Genomic DNA, 21,242 nt, shown 5'->3' with positions numbered 1-21,242 from the left:
TCCTGGGCTCCGGCGATCCTTCCGCCTCAGCCTTTCAAGTAGCCAGAATTATAGGCATGCGCTACCACGCCCAGCTGATTTTTTGATTTATTGTAGAGATGAGGTCACGCTGCCCAGGCAGGTCTCGAACCCGCGGGCTCAGGCAATCCACTCACCTCAGCCTCCCAAAGGCGCGGGATTACAGGCTGAGCCGTGAGCCCGGCTCAATCTTTTTTTCTTACCTAGCATATTCTATTTACATTTGTTGTGATCAAAATATTGTGTTAAATAATACATATTTTAATATATGATTATATTGATGATCTTTGCTCTGCTTCTTCCCCCCACTCCAGGCACAGTGAGTTTTTAAATATGAAGTGTTTGTTTGTTTGTTTGAAACTCTAGGATTTCTTTGTGGCCAGGGCTGTGACAATACTGTGTTTGATTTTGGATTATAGTTTGGATTGTTATTAGTAGAGGACTATGTATAGTTAAATTCTTACCTGAAATTTATATGGTCTAGCTAAGTAAAGTGAATTCAGGCTTATAGTTACAAATACTCAGATTTTCTTTTTCACAAATTGTCATCATCGATGGGCAGTTTTCGTGTCCTTCCAGAACTATTTTAAAGTAAATTTACACAATTGTTTTATTATTATATTTCGGTTCATACATAGATTGAAGGTGTTAGCTGATTGAGGTCTCAGTATTATGGGGAGGTGTCTTATTTGACTCCTTTTTAGGTGGCCTTCAGTCTTTGAGTTCTGTCTTCTGAATGAGATCTCTGTACCCAGCATTCAGGTTCACATAAGGCAGGTTCATTTAGGCTTTCAGAAGTCCTCATACAAAAAGTCACTTTGGTATTCTCTCTGTCTCTCCTTCTCTGTGTTCTCGTTCCTCTGACCCCTCAAGCCCATTCTTTTAAAATTTCCTGCTAGCTTAAGTTCACATTAAGAGTTCTGTGTTGTTTCCTCTGCCATCATGTTTTATCTGAAACTGTTGGTATTCAGCAGGAGTGTTTTTTCCAGATTGCTTGAAGTGGAAATCCTTCCCCTTCCCAACCTTTTTCATTTTATGGCATACATGGAAAGTTGGTAGTTTGTACTAATTACTGGGGGAATTGATTAAGGATTCTTAAGATTGGCGATGGTACATACAAGGGTGGGGGGGAAGGCTCCCAAAAGCCCGTCTTTTGGAGGGCAGGCCCCTTGTAGTACACTAGGAATTTGCTCTGCCAGATAAATTGGTCAACCAACGTTTTTATCTGGAAATTTTGAGGTTTCATCACGATTTGCGGAAGAAATGTCCTGAGTTGTGGCAAACAGATGACTGGTTCTTCCCCCGTGACAACGCTCCTGCCTACACCATGCTGAGTGTTCAGCATTTTTTGACCAAAAACAGCATGACCCCTGTGCCCCACCCTCCCTATTCACCTGATCTCTCCTTGATCAACTTTTTTTGCTGTTGTTTCCCTGATGAAAAAAGTCCTCAAAGGGAAGTGCTTTGCCGATGTGGAAGAGGTGAAACAGAAAATGGCAGAAGCACTAAAAGGCATCAAAATGTCCGAGTTCAGATTGTTGTGAGCAGTGGAAAAAGTATCTCCATAAGTGTATTGCATCAAATGGAGAGTACTTTGAAGGTGACTAAAGTTTAAATATGTAAGAATAAATACACAAATTTTTATAAATAAATTCTGAGGTTGTTTTGGGTCCCTCCTTGTACAGTAATTGTATACAAGGGCTATATGTGAGATACTTTGGCTGTCCTGGCACTGTGACTGTTTTGCTCTTGGCACCCCCAGAAGTTCTGGCTATCTCTGTTGTAGCACTCCTGTTGTCTATTTCCACTGTGTTTGCTGGAAAGCTGTGGTTGTCGCTTATAAATCCCAGGAATAGAGTCAAGTGTGCATGGCTTTTTAGTTCATAAATGAAGGGGGAAAGAACAGATTCTGACTCATACTGGGCCCGTACAAGATTGCACAAGGAAGAAAATGCAAATTAGATCCTTATTTTTACAATAGAAGAACATATTAGTGAGTGTTTAATCAGGTCAGGTAGTGGGAATTTTTCTAATTCTGAACTTAACTGATACACTGTAAAGGAAACAGTGTTTGGTTTTGAGAAAATAGAGAACCATTTACATCAAAAACTCTGTGAAGATTTTGTAGGTAAATGCAAACTGAGAACAGATATACTGTAATATTGTATATAAAAATATGTTATTTATAAATAGTACCTGACAGACCATTTAGGAAAATAACTGTTCATAATGCAATAGAGAATTATGCACAATCTATTAACAGATTGATCATGAAAGAAATAATAAACTCAGCTATTAAATATAGGGGAAAAGTAACAAAAGATCTGAAAATGAGCACTGCTGGTAGAAGGTTATGTTGATTCATCTTTACTGGTTCCCTTGTCAAAAGCTTAAATTGTGCTTTTCATTTGACTATGAAGAACTTACCCTAAAGAAATATAGGTTTGCCAAATAATGCTTTTAGGGAAATAATGGTAGGAAAAATTTAGTTAACAACCAGATACTTTTCTGTAGAAACAAATTATACTTTAACTGATCAATAAAATGCTATGCATACGTTAATTTTGAGACAGATGTATATGTTTTGACATGGTAAAGAATTAATATATTGAATCAAATAGTTTATACAATTGCCTATAAAGACTTGTACTATTCACATAAATGCATAGAGGAGAGTCTGAAACAGTATCTTCAGATTGACTAAAAAGTGTTAAAGCACTTGTCTTTGAGGGAGGGGCCTTTACTATATTGCAGTTTCTCTAATTTTAGGGTTTTTCATATATTCAATAGATAAATGTAAGTGCCTACATATTAGAAATTGTAGAATTCAAAGCAGATTATTTTCATGGATCTCATGCTCATTAACATCATTGTTTTCACCTTTTCACACAATCTGAAATGCTTCTTCCTTTTTCTGTGCATTCAGAAATGTGTATAAGGCAAAGGAATGCATACTTGGCTACCCAAGATATTAATTTGAACTACATATTTGTCCAGGGTACAGCGAGCCTAATGGATATTGTCTTTTACCTCCATGAAGCTATGGTCTGCATATTTTTGCTGCAGACAGGCTTTTTTGACAAATGTTTATTTGGAACTCTGAAATAAATATGTACAGCTGAAATGACAAGGGAGAATGATTGCTATAAAGTTGTTTCTGTATCCCCCTAGGTAAATAATAGATGCAGTGTTTGTGAAGCAAGCAAATGAGTTTTTAAGAACATTTTTTTTAAAAAAAGATAAAATGCCTACTGCTTTATGTGGGAAATCACAGGCTCACTCTTGGCTTTATTCGTAGAAGCTTCTGGCACTGAAATTATGTCTCATATACTCTCCTTATCTCCAGGTTTTAAATATGCATTATTTTAGAGATTATTTAAGGTTTAATTCACATACTTAATTTGAATAAGGAGACTTTGTAAAGAATGTACTTGAATATGTTACACTTAGCGTACTACAGAAAAAGATAATTTGAAAAGTAACTTAGCTGTTGTGTCAAACCAATCCCTGCCGCCACCGCCTCCTCCTCCTCCCTTCTCCTTCCTTCCTTCCTTTTTATTTATTTATTTATTTTCTGAGTCAGAGTCATTATGGCTCACTTGCAGCCTTGACCTCCTGAGCTCAGACTATCTCCTCCCACTTCAGCCTCCTCATCCCATTAGCTGGAACTACAGGTGCAAGCCACCATGCCTGACTAAGTTTGTTTGTTTGTTTGTTTGTTTATTTATCTATTTATTTATTTATCTATTTATTTATTTATTTATTTATTGGTAGAGACAAAGTCTCACTATATTGATCAGACTGGTCTCGAACTCCTGGGCTCAGGCAATCTTCCCTTGTGGGCCTCCCAAAGTGCTGGGATTATAGGCATGAACCACCTCACCCAGAGAACTTCTGTTTATTTAGTGTTGGCTCTAGGTGTGAGTATGCGTACGTGTGTAAATTAGAATCCATTATTTTGTTTGGTTCCATGCATCTATGATAAAGGCTTTGGAGTTAGTAGTAATGTAGCAATTTGCTGACAGTTGAGACAGTGTAGCTTAATTTGCTTTGTTACAGCTGTATTTGGCCTTTCTCTGCCAAACTTACTAAAGAGAAGAATCAACTACAAGGACTAAGGAGATGTCATTCAGAAGATACAAAGAAGTAGGATAAAACTGTTGAACATTTTTCAGATACACACCACACTTAGTCTGAACGGGTGTACGCCTAGTTTGAACTGGTGTTTATTTTAGAAGGGGTGGATAAGATGGTGTCTCACTCTGTTGTCCAGGATGGTCTCAAACTCTTGGCCTCAAGTAATCCTCCCTTCTCAGCCTCTCAAAGGGCTGGAATTACTGGTTTGAGCTGCTGTCTATGTCTGTCTTCTCTTTCTTTCTCTCTCATATATATATATACACATATATATTATATATACACACATATGTGTACATATATATGTATATATAAATATGCAGTGGTTTTTTTGGGGGGAGGTTTATATACAGAGGGGGTGAGAAAATATGGTAAAGAACTGAGGCTAAGTCATTCTGAAAGTGGAGATTTTATGTGTTGCTTTTCTGCTTAGTGTATAGATAGAATTGTAGGAGGAAAAGCTGATTTTGGAGAGCCTCTTTCTTGCATATGACGTTAGTCCCTAGGCATGGCCTGAGTTGAATACTGCTCAGAGGCTCTGGAGCCATTCTGTTTGAATTCACCCTCTGCTACTTAGTAGCTTTGTGACCTTGAGCACAGGATATACTTTCTTATGCCTCAGTTTTCCTTATCAGTGTAGTAAAGATAATTTACTGTCATAGACTGTCTCATAAAATAATTGTAAAGATTAAATGAATAAATATATGTAAATTGCTTAGACTAGTGCTTGGGTACTTATCAAGAGCTCAAATATTACTAACTTGCCTAGTTTGATTTCAGTGGTGTGGTTCTGTGAGACTATTTTGCATTAGCAAATTGTTTTAAATAGTTTATTTGAAAAGAATGGTACATAAAATGCTGTGATTGTTTCTTGAACGATGCTTACTTAGCATTCTGCACATCCTATGAATGTAGGTCCAGAGAGGCTGAGAAATCTAGAATTGACAGATATGTTTAATTTTCATTATATTGACAATTATGCAAAGATGTGTATTAGTTAAATAAAAATAAAAAAGAGGGATAGGGCAGAGTAACGTATATGTTCCTTTATCTACTTTAAAATGTTAGGTAGGGATGACAGGTTTTTTTCCCTTCCCCTCATCCTGAACATTCTTCTAAATCTAAACAGTTTGTATCTTCTAAGTTTACCATTGACCTTTTGACTAAAAATATTATTAAAATACTGAATAGATTTTTATATAGGTAAAAAGTGTTGGAAATTATCCCAAGTTATTTATTTTCCTTTAAATGCTCTTTAAAAATTACATTAATATTTGGCTGTATCTAGTATCAGGATTACCTTAAACACCTCAAATAAATTCATGAAGTTTACTATGAAATGGTAACACAGAGTACTTGGAAGCTTTATCTTACCTTTTTGCTCATTTTCATTTCATTTGCTGTTTGGTTCTGTAAGCATCATCTTTGACCACCAACATTAGTTTGGTAGGTGCTTGGTGACTTTATGGGAAAATTATTAAGAATTTGTTAATCAAGCCTGAGTATATGAGTAAGTGAGTTTAAAATCTACCCATTCTGATTTTTACCTAGTGGTGTTTCATGATGGTCGGAGCTATATATAATGCTAATTTTAGGTGTGTTCCTTTGTTTTATGAGAAATGGAAGATAGGCAGTTGATGACCATTCGTGGTATCAAAGGTGGTAAGAGGAAGTAGAGAATGTTGGTATCTTTTTTGTTAAAATCATGAAAGAAAATGTCTTTGTGTTTGCATCTGGGATCCTTTCTATCATGAATACATATTTGCTTATAAATTTAATGTTAATCAGCCATAAGTTGTCAGAGAGGAGCAGGGAAAGTTTCTAAATATCTTACTAAGAGTTTAAAAAACAAAGACAAACCCTATTTTAATGTGTGCTCTATTACAATGCTGTTATTAGCTTTGGAAAGTCATTTATTTAATGTAAAGTTAGAAGAATTGTTATACTGTATTCCAATAATTTTATGAATTTCTCTGATATTATGAAGCACTGTAATAAATTGTTTTTGTACTCTAACCGTCTGCCAGATAAGAATTATATATGACTTAAATAAAGAGGGTTCAAGTTTCCAGATTATAATAATTTGAGACTTAAGTGTAGCATTCAGACTTTTAATTATAGGGAAACAATGATTTGTTTTCAGTGATTGTGCTTTGGTACATATGCATGTTTTAGATAGCTAAAGTGGAATTGGAACTGAAGAACTTTTTTTAAAAAATTAAATCTTAGGCTTTAAGGATAATAGAGTCAGCTTAGAATTCACCTTATTTAGGATGGATTCTCCAAATTTATTGAGTATTTATGTATGTGCTTTCAATAGGTATATTTTAGAATATATGTTTTAAAACTCTTATCAAAGACTATATTTCATAGGAGAGGAAAAATGAAGACATTCTAGGTGGGTACTCTGCTGTCCCTATCTCATTTTCTTATCTTAACAAATCTTTTGATATGGTAGTGAAAGGATATTTTGATGATAATGGAAATTAATTGAGTTCCTTTCTTTGTGGGCACCAAACCTGGGAGTGTTCTGGAAGTGTACCCAGAGATTTGAGAAATCACACACTTTTCTTACTTTAATGACTACAGGACACATTATAACCGAGCAATTTTGTGTAGTACTTAATTCTTAATGGGGAAATTATTGACAAAATTATTGGGAAGCTTGAAAGAATTAGAGCTTTGTTATTCTCTGAAAAGGTGAAGAAATGGATATTAAGAGTGCCTATTGTATACTAAGCACTGTGATAAACTCTTAGAGAAGTTTTCTAATTTTAATCCTTTTGTCAGCTCTTTGAGTGTTATTAAAACAGGATAAATTCCTAAGTATATCTTGTAGAAAATGACAACTGGAATTTGTGGTCAGACTCTAGAACTCTGGTTATTTTCATTGTTCATTTTCTTCTGCAGTCTCCTGGCTTATAAAAAACAATTGATATTGTGAAATAGTGTGTAATTTCTTTTCTTCGAGGAAGGAGCTAGGAGAATGAGTGTTGTATATGTATGTATTAGAATGGAGGTAAGATTAGGACTAGAGTTAGAGTTGGTTGGTGTGTTTGAAATATATCACGAGAAGACGATGATTGAAAGACAGTTTGTGGAAGTTAAAAACTGGTGGGCGTCCTGGCAAAAAGTCATTATTGAGTATAAATTATAGCTATTTTTATTACTCTAGAGGTTCTATGAATTCTCACATAATTCATAAAGTTCTACCAACCTGTGGGAAAAATGGATATTATTTGTATTTGAGAACAATTTTCTTTGTTTTAACAGGGACTGCAATAATTTAGATTTGCAACTTATGAATAAAGTTATCAAAGTGCTCCTGCATTATCTTATTTGGCAAGTATTGTTTCCATTTTATAGATAGGAAAAGCACTTATGCCATAACTAGTGGCTCCTAATATTTAGGGAAACTGTTCCTCCTAAAGAATGCCACATTGAATATGTCTGAGATAGAAGTAAAGTTTTCGATATTGATTTCTTAGGTGATTGAATGGAAGATATATGCATTATCTCAAGGTGGGAAATACATTTTAGGGTTTTATCTTTTTCTTAAATATTTCTTTCTTTGTTTTCTTTTTTTTTTTTCTTCTAGGCTGTCCGCTGCTACGAATCTCTAATCTTAAAAGCAGAAGGAAAAGTGGAGTCTGATTTCTTTTGTCAATTAGGTCACTTCAACCTCTTATTGGAAGATTATCCAAAAGGTAATTTTTTTCTTGTTAATTATTTGATTTACATGTGTTTAATGTAATTATAATTATTTGTACTCTATCAAGGGTACTACCCTAGGAAATTGTAAACTCATAAACATAATAAACAATGAGAAAGAAAATAGAGTAGATGAAAATGGAAAAATGTCATGTATTGGCCATTCAGTAAAACTGAAAACTGCCTACATGGGCAATGCAGTTTTATTCTGCCTTGTGAAAATTCCTGTCCTTTAAAGTTCCTCTCATAGTAAAAAGTGAGCTAATTTGATGTCTGTCCATTGGTAGACACTTTGGAAAGGTAACACAAACTCAGCATTTTTCTTCCTTATCCTGGCTAAAATCATTTCTGCTTTAACCAGAAAATATGTGAATTAAAATGTAATCTGTAGTCCTGTTATTATAAAGGTAAGTAATATAGACAGATGATCACAGATGAGCCTTGGATAAAACCAGTTTTTTATTCATTTGAAATTTTTTCTTTAAATAGATAAGTGAATTAAATAACTGAAGATAGTCTCCTAAGATTTGCCCTTTTTAGAGTACTAAGCTGCTGACTCAAACCATTACTCACTTAGTAAGTTAAAAGCATCCCCAAATTTCACCTCCCTCTGATACCAAAGGAATATCGGCAGTAAAAGAAAACTATTTTTCTAAGCAAGAACATTTTAACCTCTTGATGATAGTAAACTTTTTGATGTGAAATGGATCGACGTGTTATGCTTGTTTTCAACAAGCATGTTTAGGGGACAAAACAATTGACATAAAGTTTCAGGGCTACAGTTGGTATTGCGTGTTGATGTTTTATTAGGCCACTTTTGTATTCGGTCAAATGAATGTTTTTATGATGAAAATGCAGTTTTAGTCTGAGACAGGCATACTCTGTGAGGTTTGAAATTAGGCTTATTTCCCAGCCCAGCCCTATTATTTATTTACAGCCGCATTACCTTTAAAGGTGATATAAACATCCCTGGTTATCTGTCTTCTAATCTGTAAAAGAGGTGAGGAGATGAGGTGGTGAATGATATCGCCTGTGTTTTGATCTTATGTGATACCAGTTAGTACTTAGCAAAATGGTTTCATTTCAACAGGATAATGGGTATTAATAACTACTTAATGCTCAATTAGGTATTTTATCTTTAATTAAAATTGGTAAATTATTATAAGAAAACTATTATACCAAAAATAGATGCATACCCAAGAGTTACTGCAGGTTTGATTCTATATACCATGACAATAAAACAGATATCACAATAAAGCAAGTCTCATGATTTTTTTTGTTTCCAAGTGCATGTAAAAGTTACACTAAAACTGTAGTCCATAAGGTGTGTATTATGTCCCAAAAAACCCAATGTGCTGCTTTAATTAAAAAATACTTTATTGCTAAAAAATGCTAATAATAATCTGTAGTCTTTTTGCTGGTGGTGGAAGGTCTTGTGTCAATGTTGACGGCAGCTGCTGATCAAGGTGGTGGTTGCTGAAGATTGGGGTGGCTGTGTCAATTTCCTAAAATAAGACAACAATGAAGTTTGCTGTATTGATCGACTCTTGCTTTCATTGAAGGAGTTCTCTGTAGAATGCGATATTGTTTGATAACATTTTACCTATAGTAGAATTCCTTCAAAATTGTGGAGTCAAGCCTCTCAAACCCTGCCACTGCTTTATCAACTAAGTTTATGTAATATTCCAAATCCTTTGTTGTCATTTCCGCAGTATCCACACCATCTTCATGGGGTAGACTCCATGTCAAGAAACGACTCTCTCTGTCATCTATAAGAAGCAACTCCTTATCAGTTCATTTTATCATGAAATGGCAGCAATTCAGACCCATCTCTAGGCTCCACTTCTGATTCTGGTTTTTTTGCCGTTTTCACCATATCTGCAATTACTTCTTCTATTGAAGTCTTGAACCTCCTAAAGTCATCCATGAGTGTGGGAATCAACTTCTTTCAAACTCCTGTTATTGTTGTTATTTTGACTTCTTCCCATGAATCACAAATGTTTTTAATGGCATCTAGAATAGAATGGTGACTGCATTTCAGAAAGTTTCAGTTTACTTTGTCCAGATCTGTGAGAAGAATCACTCTTTGGCAGCTATAGCCTTACGAACTGTATTGCTTAAATCATAGGACTTGAAAGTCAAAATTACTCCTTCCCTTGATTCATGGGCTGCAGAATGGATGTTGTAGTAGCAGGCATGAAAACAACATTAATCTCCTGTATATCTCCATCAGAGCTCTTGGGTGAGTGGGTGTCTTGTCAATCAGCAGTAACATTTTGAAAAGAATCTTTGTTTCTGAGCAGGTAGGTCTCAACAGTGGGGCTTAAAATACTCAGTACACCATATTGTAAACAGATGTGCAGTCATGCAGGCTTTGTGCTTCCATTTATAGCGTAGGCAGAGTTGATTGAACCTGATTCTTAAAGGCCCTGAGGTTTTCTGAATGGCAAATAAGCATTGGCTTCAACTTAAAAGTCGCCAGCTGCATTAGCTCCTAAAAAAGAGTCAGCCTGTCTTTTGACGCTTTAAAAGTTCTAGGGATGATATCTTTTTTCAATAGAAGACTGTTTCATCTACATTGAAAATCTGTTGTTCAGTGTAGCCACCTTCATGAATGATCTTAGTTAGATCTTCTGGGTCAATTGCTACACCTTCTCCATCAGCACTTGCTGCTTAACCTTGCACTTTTATGTTATGGAGACGACTTCTTTCCTTAGACCTCATAAACCAACTTGTGCTAGCTTCCAGCTTTCTTCTGCATCTTCCTCACCCCTCTCAGCCTTCATGGAATTAAAGAGTTAAGGCCTTGTTGTGTATGAGGCTTTTGCTTAAGGGAATGTTGTGACTGGTGTGGTCTTTTATCCAGTATGAGCAGTAAGGCTGTTTGACTTTCTTATCTTTTGTGTATTCACTGGAGTAGCACCTTTTCTTTTTTTCTTTTGTATTCACAACTTGGCTAACTATTTGGTGAAAGAGGCCTAGCATTTTGCCTTTCTTAGCTTTCGAGGTGCCCTCGCTAAGCTTAATTAATCATTTTTAGTTTTTGTTTTAAAGTGAGAGATGTGTAACTCTTTCTTTCACTTAAACATGTAGAGGCCATTGTAAGATTATTGGTTAGTATGCTTAATTTTAATATTGTGACTCAGGGAATAGCAGGTCCCGAGGAGAGGGAGAGAGACTGACTAGGGTCTGGATAGTTGGTGTAGCAGTCAGAACACATACAATATTTATCGGTTAAGTTTACTGTCTTTTATAAGCATAGTCCGTGGTGCCCCAAAACAGTTAACAACAATAGCACCAAAGATCACTGACTAAAGGCTGGGCTTGGCTGCTCATATCTGTAATCCCAGAACTTTGGGAGGCTGAGGCGGGTAGATTGCTTGAACCTAGGAGTTCAGGACCAGCCTGGACAACATGGTGAAACCTCATCTCTACAGAAAATTTTAAAAAATTAAGCCGGGTGTGGTGGCACGTGCCTATAGTCCCAGCTGCTCTGGATGCTGAGGTAGAAAGATCACTTGAGCCCAGAAGGTCGAGGCTACCTACTGCGAGCTGTGAGCGTCATGATCATGCCATTGCCCTCCAGCCTGGGCAACAGACTGAGATCCTGACTCAAAAACAAACAAACAAAAACATCACTGATTACAAGTTATCATGACAGATTAATAATAATGAAAAGGTTTAGAGTATTGAGGTTACTAAAACATAACCCAGAGACACGAAGAAAACACATGCTGTTTGAAAAATGATGCTGATAGACTGTCTTGCTCAAAGCAGAGTTGCTATAAACCTTCCATTTGTAAAAAAGCCAGTATCTGTGAAGCATAATAAAACAAAGTGCATATGCCTGTAGAATTCTGAGCAATCTGCTTATTTCTCGATTCTGCACCTTTATGTAGTTGGAGAGAACACTAATTGAGAGCATATAAACAGAGATCTTGATTTGAAAATTACATTTACATATATTGCTATGTGTCCTTGCTGCTTAGTGACTGTTAAACAATAACTCTTCTAACTTTAAAACTTCATTAGTCTATGTGTATAGCTATATTTTCCATTTATAAAAAATTTGGTTTTGATAGTAATGAAGAATCCAGAGACATTTGTCTTGGAGGTGTGTTTTCTTTTTTGGAATGGGGGAGCATGTGGCAACTAAATTATGTTGGCAGACTAGCTGGTGAGAGTAATCTAGTAATGTGGGAGAAAAGAAGGTAATGTCCTTGAAAAGATCTGCTCTAAGACCCATTTACTGTTTTGTACCTGAACTGGCCATTGATAAGTAAGCAGTAGCTTGATTAATTTATAATAGGAGGAAGAGGAAGGAGAGAATTAGTGAGGAGGTATGCAAATATATTTTAGTACATTTTAATATTTCACGCCTAATGGCTTCTGTTTTTTTTTTTTTTTTTTTGAGTCGGAGTCTCACTCTGTCGCCCAGACTGGAGTGCAGTGGCCGCTCCCGGCCACCACAGCCTCGCCCTGCTGGGCTCCGGCGATCCTTCCGCCTCAGCCTTCCAAGTAGCCGGAATTACAGGCGCGCGCTACCACGCCCAGCTGATTTTTTGATTTATTGTAGAGATGAGGTCTCGCTGCCCAGGCGGGTCTCGAACCCGCGGGCTCAGGCAATCCACTCACCTCAGCCTCCCAAAGGCGCGGGATTACAGGCTGAGCCACTGAGCCCGGCTGGCTTCTGTTTTTTAAATGTGAGTTATGTTTTTAATTTTTTTGAGGCTTTTAAAGCCACATTTTCACCTTAAAACAAGTTTTCTTTAAAAAACGAATTATTGTATTCTATTTGTATGTTCTCTGTACCATTTTTCTGCAAGTCCCCAACTAGAACTGGTTTTTAATATCCCTGCCTCCTCCCCAAACATACACATACTGTCAAGGTCTCCAATATATTAGAGATATTTGTTTCCTCTGACTGCTTCCTTCTCCTCTCTTTGGAATCAGTAAAGAAAGTAGACGTGTTAGAGAACACATTATAAACCATAACTTTCTGGGAGAAAACATAAACTGTGCAATAGCATGTAATTCTGTGGGTAAACTGCTCAGGTTTATGTACCTAGCAGACTTACTGGCCTTGCTATTCTGAGGACAGTCCTTATATTATTTGCCCTGATTCATTGTTATCTATTTTGTATAAAGTTTTCTGAGCTTGGCATTTCTCTGAGTTTAACTTTTTGTAAAAAAAAAATTGCTTCGACTTCTTCAATAGAAAATGGCAGAACCTGTATTGTGTATGTTTTGGACTGTGGTTTTTCTGCCCATGTTTTTCATTTTGATCTCATTTGCTTCCTGTCTTAAAGGATTCCCAACAATTTTTGATCTGCAGATGGTACAGTTTGGTTATCATTGCTGTTAAGGATTTATTTAGTAAAAATAGCTTTTCTGTCATTTCAGATGAATTTGCAGAAGCAACAGAGGCTTTGTAAAACTTTTTAAAAAGCTTTTCTGGTTAGTAATAAGAATGAAGAGTTTTCAAAAATTTCTGTCACTTGGTTTGGTCATTTTACTTCTAGGAATTTATCCTACAATAGTAATTGGATAAGTGATTGTGGGAAAATGGAGGCTCGTGCACTTGGCCTATTGCTGTAGGTTGTATTCTCCAAGAGGGATTGTAACATACAAGATGTGTAGTAAGGATTTGCATTAGGTTCAACAGCTTTGGAAGGTGGCGGATTGGACAAGGGGAGAAATTAAGCTGTGACAGCCTTGACCAACTGCATGGGGAGTTCTGGAACTACAATGGCCCTTGAGAGCTGTTACAAGTGGGGCAAAGGTGACCGATGAGTCCTTTATATTCCAGTGATTCAATATTGGATATGGGCCAGCCTGGAGAGAAGTGTGACCTTAGACAAGCTGACTCTTGGCAACTGAGGCACCTTCTGTAGAAGCTCAAAAATAAGGCTGTCAGCAGGCAGAGCTCCCAATGGTTCTTCCTTCAAGTGGAATTTGAGTGGTTTTTAAAAATAATTTTTGCCATACCTCTTTTCTACTTCTAACTCTAAAGCTAACCCATTGACCTGTGATGAACTAAATAGCTGATGGCGGCACTGTCAGGCAGACTGCCTTAAGCCATGAAAATGGTATAGTGATTTCTCTTCTTCAGGTTGGAGACCTGCCTTAGAGATACAGATTCCTGGGATGAAGGACAAAGCATATGTGTTCAGATGAATATATGTGATGGATCTTAGGAGCAGTTTAATTCATAGAAAATATGTGTGGTAAATTATATAGAAGAAAGTTAAATTAGGTAATTAGAAAATCAAGTGGCAGATTACGTGAAGGTATACAACAAAGTTATAAAAAAGAAATTATGAAGTGAGAGGCTTCAATGATTGATAGTAAGAATTTCTGAAGAAAAAAATTAGCTGGAGTATAATGATCAATAATTTCTGATATTAATATGAAAACCTTGAAACCCTTAAAAATAGTTCCTTCATATTTCTTTGTGAGCTGGAATTTTTCCCAATTATAAGTTCTCTGAAATTCTAGTCAATGATAAGTTTTTCCCCCCTTCCTCTTTCCTTCAAGTAATTTGCAATTTGTTGCTTTGTCTGTCACTTTTTAGTCTTTGGTTGTTTTCATTCCTAAGCAGTTGAAAATGGCTTAGGCAAGTTACATGCCAAGCGTTGCTAATGTGAAGAAGTCTTAAGTTAGAGCTTGGAGAACTTTCTTTCTCTCTTTTTGTCTTTTGTGGGTTGAATGTCAATATTCCATCCTGGGATATTTATAATATAAGAACATGAAATGCCTGTTTTTCAGTCATAGGTCTTGAGTTTGACTTCTCCAAAATTACATTTCACCCCTTTTCTACACTCATCTAAAACATTTTATAAGGATGTCCAAATAAATCATTTCTCTTATTATCAGTTAAAGATATTAGAAAAATCTAGTTATAGTGGTCTAGGAATTTTTTCATTGATAGATAGCTTAAAGATTTGAAATAAGGACTATGCTTTGGTTACAAGTTTTCACTAGAGAGACTCTGGTGATGAGTATAGCCTTTAGAGTTTTAATGATTTATTTGGATTAAGAAACATAAAATGTGTTAAGATCCTTCTTAAAATAAGATACTAATAAGCCCAATGGAGGTAGAGTATAATTGTTGATACAGTGAGTGGAACAATAACAAATGCTCATGGAAGAAATGACTCAATTAAAAATCTGTTCCTGCAATTTGGAGTATTAACTTTGTGGCTTTGAATTTGAGGGTTCATATTCCCTCAGTTTATTATACTGTTGTATGGATGCCATGTACTAACTTTGTGGCTTTGAATTTGAGGGTTCATATTCCCTAGTTTATCATATTGTTGTATGGATGTCATGTACTAACTTTGTGGCTTTGAATTTGAGGGTTCATATTCCCTCAGTTTATAATACTGTTGTATGGATGCCGTGTTTCTCCCAACTGATAATCACATGGTCTATATATCATTAATCAGATTATTGAAATTTGTTGACTTTCTATAATATGATTAAAAGGACAATCTCTTGGTTTGGTATGATGACTGTACAAAATCATCAGAGACCAAGGCTTCTACTGTTAGGATGTTTTTAGGCACAAATATCAAAGACCTGATTCTAGCTTAAACAGTAAGGAGATTTATTATCTCATATAATTGCAAGTTCATAGGTGGGTTGTGCTCTAGACATAGTTTGAAGTCTAGAAGGATCCAGGTTCTTTTTGTCTTTTTCCTCTGCCAGCTTCTGTAGGCTTCATCCTAAGATAGTTCCACTTATGGTGGCAATTGGAGATACATGCTTCTTTGTTCACATCCATCAGTAGAGAGAGAAGCTTTCCCATGACTATCTATAAATCAGTGGTGATTGGGGCACTTAAGCTCAAATGCTCATTTCTAGACTAAAACAATCACTGAGATTGCCAGGAAGCTGACAATCTTTCAAATGAATAATGGGAATTGGGAGTGGAGTTAGAAATGGATGTGAGAATGTCAGTCATGCCATTCACCACATAAACTCTTATTTGACTATTCTATTATAGGTATTTTGATAATTTGGTTTGCTTTTCTCTTTAAAAGGCCATTGATTAATGACTTTTATGAGCTAGCTATACTCAATTCATGAAGAATTAAGAAATGGGAGATAACTTAAAACAACTCTTCACTACAATTGTTACTCAGCGGTCTAATGTTCTCTACCAGTGATGGATTGGTTGACATCATCTTTATGCCAAAAAAAAAAAAAGAAAAAGGAACATTGAAATGTAAAAGTTAACTTGTTCAGATATGTGACGATGTTTTTGGGCAATTATTCTGTAATTTGAATATATTTAGAATGCTCTCTATACTGTATTCATAATATTTGGGCTGTTTACCAAACAATTTACCAAAACATATTTGGCTGTTTACCAAACAATATGAGAACATTTCATGTGGAGTTTTAGAAAAATGTAGATTTCCATTTTTGATTAGTGTTCTTTTATTCAGTATCTCATATATAATCAGGAGATAATATTTTCTTTACTGTTTTGTCGAAGAAACTTGGTCACTAGTGAATGTTAGCATGCAACGTGCTTCAAAAATTTTTTTGCTGGTTTCCAGTTCTGAATACTTTTTTCCCTTTAAATCAAGCAGAGTATAATACATAAGGAGGGTATCTAAAAATATGTGTATAGTTTAGGGCAGGCGTGGTGGCCCACACCTGTATTCCCAGTACTTTGGGAGACTTGAGGCAGGAGGATCGCTTGAGACCAGGAGTTCAAGACCAGTCTCAGTAACACAGTAAGACCCTGTTTCTACTCCCACCCTCCCCTCCAAAAAAACAAACGATGACAACAACAAAAAACTAGCTGGACCTGGTGGCACATGCCTGTAGTTCCAGCTACTCAGGAGGCTGAGGCAGAAGGATTGCTTGAGCTCAGGAGCTCAAGACTGCAGTGAGCCGTGATTGTGCCACTGTACTTCAGCTTGGGCAACAGGGCAAGACCCTGTCTCAAAAAAAGTGTGTGTGTGTCTGTGTGTGTGTGTATGGTTTGAAGACTATTAAAAAAGACACTCATCTACCTACTATGCAGGTTAAGAAATAGAGTAATACTGATACAGCCAGCCTGTGTTCTCTCCAATTTCATCTTCTTCCCTTTCCCCATAGGTGTAACCCATGTCTGACTGTGATGTTCCCTTGCTTTTTTTTTTTTTTTAAGCCACTGTTAAAAGTATTCCTCAATAGCATGTTGTAAACAAAAGATTCTGGGGTCATAGTCTGGCTTCTGGTTTCTCAGAAATTTACAAGAGTTCCTTTTGGGGAAAGCAGTGGAATAGAGCATGCATGAATCCTGGCAAACATACTACTTACCCATATAGTGAGGACATATAATATGAACCAGATACTAAAAGACTGTCAGGAGTATGATCAAGAGAGAGTGGATTATTCAGAAGTAGATCAAAGCAGAACACTTAACAGTTCTGACGGATAAAATGAGAGCCTTCACATGATCTATTTTGTAGAATCTAGAGGAGAGAATAGGAATTTCATCAGAACATGGTTAAGAAAAGCCAGCCTCCGTTAAGAATTGGGCCATGTTTATCTGAATATTTGATCTTCGGGTTGAAAAGAGGTGAGACTCCAACTCAAAAAATAAATAAATAAATAAGAAAAAAGGTTACCAGGGTCTCAGGATTTTAATGATGGGCCTCAACATGCCTGGATTTGAGGCATATCTACTGCCCTTGGATCTTGTTTTTTCTTCATTCTGGGAATTCCCATGGCCTCTCTTCTCTGTTGTGTCTCCTGGTTCTGTAAACCATACCTTCTTTTGTGGTACATAATCTCCTTTTAGGGGACCTTGTGCATCAGTATCTTCTTCAGGAAAGGGAGATAATTTCTTTTGAGACTTTGCATATCTGAAAATACTTTTATTCTACCTTCCTATCTAAAATGGCTTGACTGGAAATACAATTCTAGGTTTGAAATAATTTTCCTTCAGAATTGTGAAAGTATTGTTCCGTTGCATTATTTCTAGAGTTCCACATCTTTTATAGGTTCTTTCAAACTAGCAACTCATAGCTTTCTTTTCTGGGAATTATTTTGAATTATTTCACTAATTTTCTCCTTTCCTTTTATTCTTTTCTTTTGGGGCTTTATTATTGTTAGACCTCCAGGACACAGTTTTTAAGTTTTCTGTTTCTGTCTTTTTTGTTTATTTTTTGGGAAATTTCTTCAACTTAAAAAAACCTTTCTATTGAATTACACATCTCTCCTATCATACTTTGTTCTCTGAGTTTAATTTTTTTCTAAAGCATCCTCCTTGGTCTTCTGCATACTTCCCTTCCCCTAATGAAAACAGTATCTTCTCTTAACTAAGACTAGTGAGACATTTTTTGAAGTACGTCCCCCTGCGTAGTTATTGTTTTTTCTTTTAGGTGTTTTTTTATTTCCCCCCTACTTGTGTTAGATTTGATCTTATTGGTTAGGGATTTTCTTTAGATGTCTGATAATTTTTTAAGTGTCCATATTTTTAAGATTGAGAACTGGAGGTTCTCAGCATGTGCATGGGACTCTGAATATGATCTGCATGATCTTTTGTTGGAGAATCTATATCTCTTTTGCTCAGATTTTCTAAAAACATCAAGGTTGAGTGAGAGAATTGAAGGAGCTGACAACTTTTCAAATAGCTTTTACCCCAGTCCTCATTTTAGCCTGTACATCTTAAATCAGAAGTGTAAAAAAAAAAATCCTTCTTTAACTGATCATCAGAAAAATATTCCCATGTTTTCATTTTGTAGTTTTATAGGCTTGTTTTTGTATTTAACTCTTAATTTATTTTATTGTTTTGATACATAATGTGAGTTAGAAATCTTTTTGCTTATTTGCAAGTACTTGGGTGCTGGTTACATTATTAATTCCCCACTAATTAGAAATGCCACCTGTATCCTGTAGTAATTCTTAGATATACTGGGGTCTTATGTTCAGCTTTCAGTTTTGTTCTTTTCTATCCCAGTTCTTCTATCTGTTAGAACAAGTTTTCTTCATTACTCTGAATTTTTGTCTCAACTACCTTTGCTGCTTAATTTTATAAAAGCATTTCAGGTAATGTTTGCAGTTTGTGTCTATTATACAAATGTTTGGAGTTCATAAATTGCTTCAGATGTAAACATCCCCAGCATATTAGAACATATCCGAGCTGCTGCCACTGTTTAAAAAAATCCTTCTGTTTCTATCTTACTACCTTTGTCTTTAGGGTGTTGCTCAGTCCTAGCTGTGCTTGTAGGATCAACTGAGGATCTTTTAAACACACAAGCGGTTAGTCTCTGGCCCTAAGAGATTTTGATTTAATTGGTATGGGATGGGGCTTGCTCATCTTTTTTTTTTTTTTTTTAAAGAGTGCTCTGTATCAATTCTAATGTACATATGTAACTTTTACTTTACTTTTTTACCCTCGCTTCGGTGAATTTTTAGGTGGACAGGAACTAGTTTTTTATACTTCAAGATGAATTTAGGGGGGTGAGTTACCCTATTTTGGAATTGAGTTAGAGAAAGGTAATTGTGGGGTAGGATTTTTGTTGATTTTTATGAAAGGAAGAAGTAGTTACTTGCTCTCTGAGGAGGTTGAGTTCTTAGTGTTTCTTGGCAGTGAGGTCTCTTGTGCGAACCTATCTGTCACATTCTAGAGCAGCCTTGGAAAATCTTAATCCTCTATCAGTTTTGGTCTCTGAATAAGATCAAGTCGATCCAAGGGGTTAGCCTAGATGCTGTTCAAATGCAGGTCTGAGATTTGACCATGTTTTTATATTCTTAAAGTCTTGAGTAAGGAAGCTTAGAATTTTAAGTTGTTTGGTCTTTGAAATATCACAATTTACTGGGAGATGGTTATGGTGGGAAGCTTGTTACAATGTTTCTTAAGATTTGTATTATTGATTTTAAAATGAGACATAATTATGACTCATTTATTTTCCTTCTTTCAGCATTATCTGCATACCAGAGGTACTACAGTTTACAATCTGACTACTGGAAGGTTAGTGCACATTTGCATATTTATTTCATGTTTGATTTGGGGACAGATTATTGCCAGTTATACTCAAAATGAATTGAACTCTTGCATTTTTTAAATTATTTAAAAACATTGATTCTAGGGGAAAGGTTTTCGGAAAGGGAGAATGTAAAAGTATTATTTTAAACATTTGTGCTATCTTGCATGAACCACCTTGTATTTTATTAAAAGAATTTGATTCCTCTGATACATTTTATTTGCCAAATATGATGCTCAGCATGATAAGTTAAAATCAAGGAAAGCCAACCAACCAACAGCAAAATAATTCCTTGGAATGAGCAGGTGTGGCGGTGCATGCCTGTAGTCCTAAGGCAGGAGGATTACTTGAGCCCTGCACTCCAGGCTGGATGTCAGAGTGAAACCATGTCTCCAAAAAATAAATAAGTAATCCTTGGTTTTCTTTTCTTAAGTGGGTAACTGAGAATAGAAGAAGGCTGAAGATGGATATATCAGGCTGAATTGGAAGGTGTAATGAGAAAATTATGATAAACTCTTTCTTGGTATAGTTTGTTAACAATTGGAACTTTGAGGAGAGCTGAACCTACTTAAATGGAGGGCTGTGCAAAGTGATGAATTATTCACTTTCTTCTCTTTAAGCAGTACATAAAATTATCTGGGTAGGTTAATCTTTCATATCACATTTACTTTTAAGTTTACTGACCAGTGAGGTTTCTTCATCTGAATTGCCATTTTGAAGTTTTTGTGAACTTTATTTGTCTATTGCTTAGTTTATCTTTCTTTTTGATTTGTACACGTTTTAGAAGCAGATACTTAATCCAGTCTTTGCAGACTGGCTTTGTCTAGGAAAGTCCTTTAACAGCCTGTCTAGAGATTTTGGGAAGGCTGTGTTGATGTTTTAGAAGTATGTTTTGATAATTCTTTTTTTTTTTTTTAATGTTTTGAATTGATCTCTATCCTGTAACTTATTTTTGTTTTTTAAAGCTCTATGGAAGTGTTTATATACTGTCTTAACTATGCAAATCAGTGTTTCTTAATAAATTTTCAGAGTTCTGCAACCCTCACCACACAGTCTTATCTCCTCCAAATGAAACCTCACACCGACTCCCAGCCACCTGGCAACCATTAATCTATTTTCTGTCTCTGTATGTTTGTTTTTTTCTGGATATTTCATATAAATGGAATTATATAATATGTGGTCTTCTGTAATGGGCTTCTTTCACTTGGTGTATGTTTACAAGGTTCATCCATGTTGTAGCATGGATACTTTATTTTTTCTTATTTCCTAATAATACATTCATTCCTCGGTATCTGTGGGGATTGGTTCTAGGAACCCCCATGAATACCAGAATCCAAGGATGTTCAAATCCCTTATAAAAGATGGTGTAATATTTGCATATAACCTCTG

General features: G+C 35.8%; 1 protein-coding gene across 9 annotated transcripts in view; it reads left to right on the top strand.

Moving 5' to 3' along the window:
* Nucleotides 1–21,242, top strand: part of KDM6A (lysine demethylase 6A) — a 216,122-nt gene that overhangs the window by 72,318 nt on the left and 122,562 nt on the right. For all 9 annotated transcript variants that reach the window (XM_021708037.1, XM_021708035.1, XM_008049054.1 and 6 more), the window contains exons 2-3: nt 7,751–7,859; nt 19,791–19,840. The gene's annotated coding sequence lies outside the window, so the exon portion shown is untranslated. The remainder of the gene's footprint in view (nt 1–7,750; nt 7,860–19,790; nt 19,841–21,242) is intronic.

Source organism: Carlito syrichta, unplaced genomic scaffold, assembly GCF_000164805.1.
Source record: "Carlito syrichta isolate Samal-C Ts95f unplaced genomic scaffold, Tarsius_syrichta-2.0.1 Scaffold130467, whole genome shotgun sequence".
NCBI lineage: Eukaryota > Metazoa > Chordata > Mammalia > Primates > Tarsiidae > Carlito > Carlito syrichta.
This window is presented reverse-complemented; position numbering and strand designations above follow the sequence as displayed.